At 32.9% G+C, this 6,520-nt stretch overlaps 1 long non-coding RNA gene across 1 annotated transcript; it reads right to left on the bottom strand.

Annotated features, from left to right (window-relative positions):
* Positions 1–3: 3 nt before the first annotated feature.
* Positions 4–4,395, bottom strand: LOC138705074 (uncharacterized). The gene is made up of 3 exons (XR_011333578.1): positions 2,638–4,395; positions 2,403–2,521; positions 4–2,118 (listed from the first exon to the last, which is right to left on the bottom strand). It is a non-coding gene; the product is annotated as an uncharacterized lncRNA (long non-coding RNA).
* Between the last annotated feature and the right edge of the window lie 2,125 nt (positions 4,396–6,520).

Here is a 6,520-nt window from a genome sequence, read left to right as displayed (position 1 = left end):
TGGTGTATTATAAATGTTTATGAACGTGCGTTGTACTATGGCACAGCAAAACATCTTATGACTATTTTCAAGCTAATGTTTGACATAAAAAAATTAAGAGCGAATTATAATTATATAACTGACCAATAATAACTTCGAAGTCAATATTCCAAAGTCAATCTTTGTTTTTATCTTCCAATACATGATACATAACATTATTTAAAAATAGTGCTTAAGGTGTTTTGGAGAGAAGTATCCTATCCTCGCATCCTGTATCTCAATTACATATTTGATCTAGAAGATGCAAAAACTTTTATTAGTCAAATTTGATAAATTAATTTAATAGAAGGGTTAAATGACGGTGTTAAAAGAGGGAGTGTGTTAATGGTTTTCAGTTTCATGTTCAACCATTATATTTATATTCACATGTTAAAACAAAAATGTGATATAAATATTGTGGTTAAACATGTTATTTAAACTGATAAACCATTACACACTCCTTTAGCGATATGAAAAATACCAGTATGTGTTGGTATAATAGGTATCTGCAGTACCGATCATGCTCTAATGCTGGCATAACGGATACCTGTAATGCCGATCGGGCCGTGTAACAAGGAATGTAGTTCCGCATTCTGCCGCTATGTGTAACAAGATGTAGTTCCGATGCTTTGCCGCCAAGTGTCTCGACGTCGCGTCAATAGCGTGTCGAAGGTAATGCATTGAGTTGGGGGTCTTTCTATTTATTTGTCTATGGTCAAAACCTGGAAATCTATCTCCTCCAGCTTTAAAATAATACCCCTTCCAAACAAATATTACAAATGTACAGTTTTTATAGTTGCAACATCCAAGATTATTATTTGCTGCATCTAAATAACTTGCGTCCAAACTTCGTATCATAAAAACTGTGAATTTCCTTCTGCCTGACAACTATTATATTCCCACTCTTGTAATCAAACTGAGCTATTAAATGGATTTCATCCACGAGCAGTAAGACATTTTTATCTTCCTCTTTTAGAAATGATACTTTCTTGGACAAGTATTTTAAGAAATTTGAAGACTATTGATCTATTATTGTATCTGTGGAAAAATTATTCCAGATCCTACTTAATGTAATTTCAAAAGGCAACAATAAACCTGAATTGCTTCTTATCTATCTTTAAAAATGTAGCCTATGGATACAGATTGTACCAGCAACCAGAAAACTATTAACTTCCTGGAATACCTCATGCTGGATTTCTTACAATTTAACAGAAAAACTTGTTGAACAAGCAAGCTAATTATCTCTTTTCCTGGCAGATCGGTACACATGCTGTTGAGCAAGTGTTGAATCAATTTTTGTCAGTACTGCATATTCTTAATTTTTAAATCTAACACTAATTTCATTCAGTATAGTGGGTCAATGTTTCTTATGTCCCGCCCACTTTAGAAACATAGGCCAATTTTACACATATTTAGTATAACTTGTTGCTTCTTTGACAGGTTAGGTTTGGTTAGTTTAGGTTTTTGTTATAGCCTACCTTGCATATACGATTATAGCGCAACATTGGCAGTGATAAAAGTGAAATATTCGTTCAGTGGGTGTTGGATACTCTACATTCACCGTATAGTGTATAGTGTACAGTATACCATGACTGGAAAAGTTGCGTTGTCTATCATTCTTACTTGTATATCTTTCACATGCACCGTTAATAACAAATCTGTATTAATAAGCATATAGCCAGTATTCACTAATTAACAACAAGCACACAGAGGTATCTTTCTTCATAAGTACCCAATCACTGTCCAATTTCGATTTAGAAGTAAGTTCACAAGCACTGCACTGCACTGTTAATAACAAATCTGTATTAATAAGCATATAGGCCTAACCAGTATTCACTAATTAACAACAAGCACACAGAGGTATTTTTCTTCATAAGTACCCAATCACTGTCCAATTTCGATTTAGAAGTAAGTTCATCTAAAGAATTAAATGATATCTTTTCCATTTGTTTATTATACACAGATAGGCTAAACTCTCCTCCATTGAACATTTAAGCCAATTGTATTGTAGACGTTCCCTACGATCATCAAGATTCTCCCTGGATGATGATGCTTCAGAAAGATATGAAGGACACTCAGGCAGTTTTGAAGGCACAGTATCTGAAATAAATTTTACATATGAAAACTATTTTAGATTATGGTGAAGATTTTATGCTATTCTTATTTAATGATAGTTTATAGAATGTAAGGAAAATATACAATAAAAGAAAACAATGTGTCTTATTAGTGGTGAGGTCATAACCTCAAACCTGCAGCAAAACAATTATTCTGAATCTTTCAGGATGTAAACAAGTCACAGTACTGTACTAATAAATTGCACTATCGTAGGAAGCTATTAGAGCTTATGTAGCCTAATTAGTTTCTCTTTACAAATTGCAACTAACCTTCCTTACGACGGGGACGTTACAATTTTACAATTGTTGTTCATTATCTACCAGTCTTCGAATCGCACACTGATGCTTCTCTTTCAATATTTTGGGTTTCAGAAATGTAATTCGCATACCTGCGATACAAATTAATACTCATTAGTTTTTGTTTCTCAAGTTAAGTTTTACAACATAGGCTACATAGCAGTTTGATGTTACATAACCTCTTATTCAAATTCTACTAAATACTTACCTCACATTTATTTGAGACAAAATTATCCCGATGCATCTCCCTGATATATTTCCAGCATAAATCTTCATCCTTAGGGAATAAAAATACACTCACTTTCGAACCAGTTAAATAATTGCCTTTACAGGCAGGTACGCAACATTTACGAAGCCCATTATTTGGTATATTCACATGTAAATATACAAAAAGAACATAAACAGAATTCGAATGGCAAGATTCCATTTTCTCGCACAAAGTGAATCCCGGGAAGGATCCGCAATTTACGTGGCACATTTGTATAGTCAAACGTAAATATTCGAATAACAAGCTTCCGTTTAATTGTCTTTAGAGGTAGGTACGCAAAAATTACGTTGTACATTTGTATATTCACATGTAAATATTCGAATAACAAGCTTCCATTTACTCGCATGAAGTATATACCAGTAAGGATATCACTGGCAGTGCATGAGATGGCCGCGCATGCGCAGGATGCGCAGTTTACAATCTCACAACCTGCTCTTGCAAAAAAAAAAAAAAAAATCAATATAAATATAATATATTTTGTTTTGTTATAACAAAATTATTTACAGGGGCGTATTTTGCGGGCTACCGGGGCTACCGGCGGTAGCCCAAGGAAATTACAAAAGAAAAAGTTTATAATATAACATAATGTAATAATTTTGTATTATTAGTTTTACCATAGTAATTAAAATTAAAGTAATTGTTAGATATATTTTGTGTAATAATAGGGTCAGCGGTAGCCCAAACCCTTTAACCAGTTATTTATACTATTAAAGGGAACCATTTTAAAATTGAAAGAAACATAATAACATTCGTCCTCGAATAATAAATATTGACGTATTTAAGTATTTCTCTTTGTTACATACACATAAAGGATCTTCCACTAAGAGTGTCACATTTTTTAAATAAAATAAGAATACTTGATGATCCTGACTTGAGCCTCTCGTCGAGAAACATGTTCTTTTTCTTGGTCTTCCCACTTCTTGTCATCCGTCTGGTTTACATTTTAGTATATGTTTTACTATCCTGTCCTTTTCCATTCTTCCAATATGTTGTTTGTTTTCTTGTATACGATCATTAATGAAAAATATGTTCAGTTCTGTTCTTCCATCTTCATTATTTTCGTATTGCATCTAGTATCTAATGTGCAACCTTTTACCTGTGTTAAAAATTTCATCTCTGCAGTTTGTATCCATTATTCTTTCTTGGTTAAAGTCCATGATTCGCTTCCATAGGTTAGAACAGGCGTGACCATTACTTTATAAAACTTTAGCTTTGTTTCTTGTCTTGTTTCATTTTTTAATGTTCTCTGAATTGTACCACATAACATTTGAAATTTATTAAGTCTGTTATCTACTTTTTTTCGTTGCTAACTTATATCACAACGTGAGAAGTTAAAATGAGGTATTTGTTCAATTATATTGTCATTTATAATGATCTTAGAACGTACTGAATATCTTCCTTTAAAGGCCATAACTTTAGTTTCTTGTAAGAAATTTTACAATTATTATTCTCACACAGTAGGTTAAAGTGATGTACCTATTGCATGTTGCAGATCATTTTCACTTTTTGGTATAATAACCTGGTCATCTGCAAACATTAAGGTATTTATACATTTGTTTTTGGATGTAAGCTTTATTCCTGGGTTTACTTCTTTTTTCCATTGTCTTACAATATATACTGTATATGTTAAATAGAGTGGGTGATAAAGCACATCCTTGTCTCGCACTTCTGTTAATTTTTATTTGTTCTGTTCTTTATTTTCCGGTATTAATTATAATTTCTGTGTTTCGATATAAACTTTTTATTACTTTTATTAAATGTAAGAGGTATCCTCTTTCCTCCATAATTTTTCACAATATAGCTCTATTGATCCGATCGAAGGCTTTTTCATAATCTATAAAGTCAATATTGTCTCAAGGTTAAATTCTAGTCTTTTTTCTATTATATTTCTTATCAGCCATACCCATGCTCTTCGCTGCACTTTTTATAAATAAATAGCCTATCATTGACTTAAATCTATTATATTTCCAAATGAAACTTTGTTATTATTAATGAATAGATCTAATTAGTTTATTATAAGTTATAAGTCATTTGCTTCTGAATTATTTTCAAACTTGTGATTAGAAGTATAAATGTAACTGTTATTACCATTCAATGCACTGCATTAATTATAATTGATTGAATTAAATAATACAGGTATATGGTTTTACTTCTCATGAGTGTTTTGTTTTTCCATTTTCAGCACTATCAAATCATTACATATTTTAATTGTTGTTGGGGTCAACGTCTGAACTCTCATTATAAAGGAACTCTAGAGTCTAGACATTACAGTTAATGACGGATTTATTATTTTATGGATCCAATTTATTTTATTTGAGTACATAATGTACCTAGATGTATTAATTATGTGTGTCATATTTCCGCTGTGTCGACTGATAGCTGGTGTGATTTCTGCGCCAACTCTAGGGAGAAAGCAGAATCTCACGCTCTAGCTGGCTTGAAGGTCATTGAAATCAGTCCGGCTACATCAAAGGTACCGACGTGAAGTGTCCATTCTTTATAATCCCTATTCGCTGATCTGACTGTGAATATGGATCAGAATCACACTGCGCATGATCAGAGACCAGAGCACTGATACACAAGATATCGAATATTGAGTTAAATTCAGGCTATTTGGTTTGTTACTAGCATCGTTTCCAAATTCACTCCAAAAAAAAAAAATGGTAATATGACGTAAATAATAGATAAATACATAAATCATGTAGTTAAATCGACATTGAACCTTCATGACTAGATCGACACTCCGCATAGAAAGGAAAGCTTTCGTGTCGTTTCAATAGCTCAGACGCTAAGACTTCTGCGTGTTTTGTAGAAGGATGCGAGTTCGATTCTTAGTCTACACAACGATTTTTTTTGTCTAAATGACGTTGAAATAGCTAAATAATGTTGAAATAAAGTTTTACAAAGTTCTGAGATTAAGTGTTAATGATCGCAAACAATACAAAATCACAAATTATAATATTATAAACATTAATTTAATGAATGCATTTACACCATTTATATATTAAAAACTAACAATTAGAATGAAATTTAAAAAATATTCCTAAGCCACACAGACAAACTTTTCCAAAAATGTAGAGTCCTTAGGCCTATGCCATTTGTTGAGTAATTATTACAATATTTTATTAGTAGCTTTCCCATAGGTGTAAGAAATGCACTCCCACAAAACAATTTTTGGGAGAAACTGCAGTTAGTGTCCCGCAAGAAATTTTTCAAAGTCCAATGATGGGACACTGCGCATGCGCACGACACAGACAAGTAAAGGAGCTACCACACCATAGATAAAGCTGGTGCCCTACAGAAACATGTACTTAAACCGTTTTAGCAGGTACATTTCACAATAGCTGAGACCAAGTCCCCACACTGCCGGCTGCGCAGAAGATACGACTGGACCCAAATTGAAGCGATCGCTCGCCGCCATCTTGGGGCCGTGACGATAGCGGATGGAAAGCAATGCTGATAGAACGCAATCGTAAAACAAACTAAGATTTATTACTATACAACATAAAAACAACCAAACATGAGCCTAAGCGTAACAAGGATAAAGACAAATATAAATAGTAAAACGTAATTACCTGCATTCTTGTGGTATAACATCAAATAATCAAATATATTAATCCTGCAACTGTCAGTCAATAATCGTCGTCTTTGTGACTTGGGGGTATTTATTTACATAATTCATCATTTCCGTAGGATGGGCTTCCTGAAATGTATTTCAATAACCGAGTGAGAACATTAACTTAATCTTGCACATTGTGTGCATCTTGCAGTCGTGAAAAATAGCGGACGAAAAGTAATGTTGATAGAACACAAACGCAAAAGA

Source organism: Periplaneta americana, chromosome 8 (genome assembly GCF_040183065.1).
Source record: "Periplaneta americana isolate PAMFEO1 chromosome 8, P.americana_PAMFEO1_priV1, whole genome shotgun sequence".
NCBI lineage: Eukaryota > Metazoa > Arthropoda > Insecta > Blattodea > Blattidae > Periplaneta > Periplaneta americana.
The sequence above is the reverse complement of the archived record's forward strand: the minus strand, read 5'-3'. Positions and strand labels throughout refer to the sequence as shown.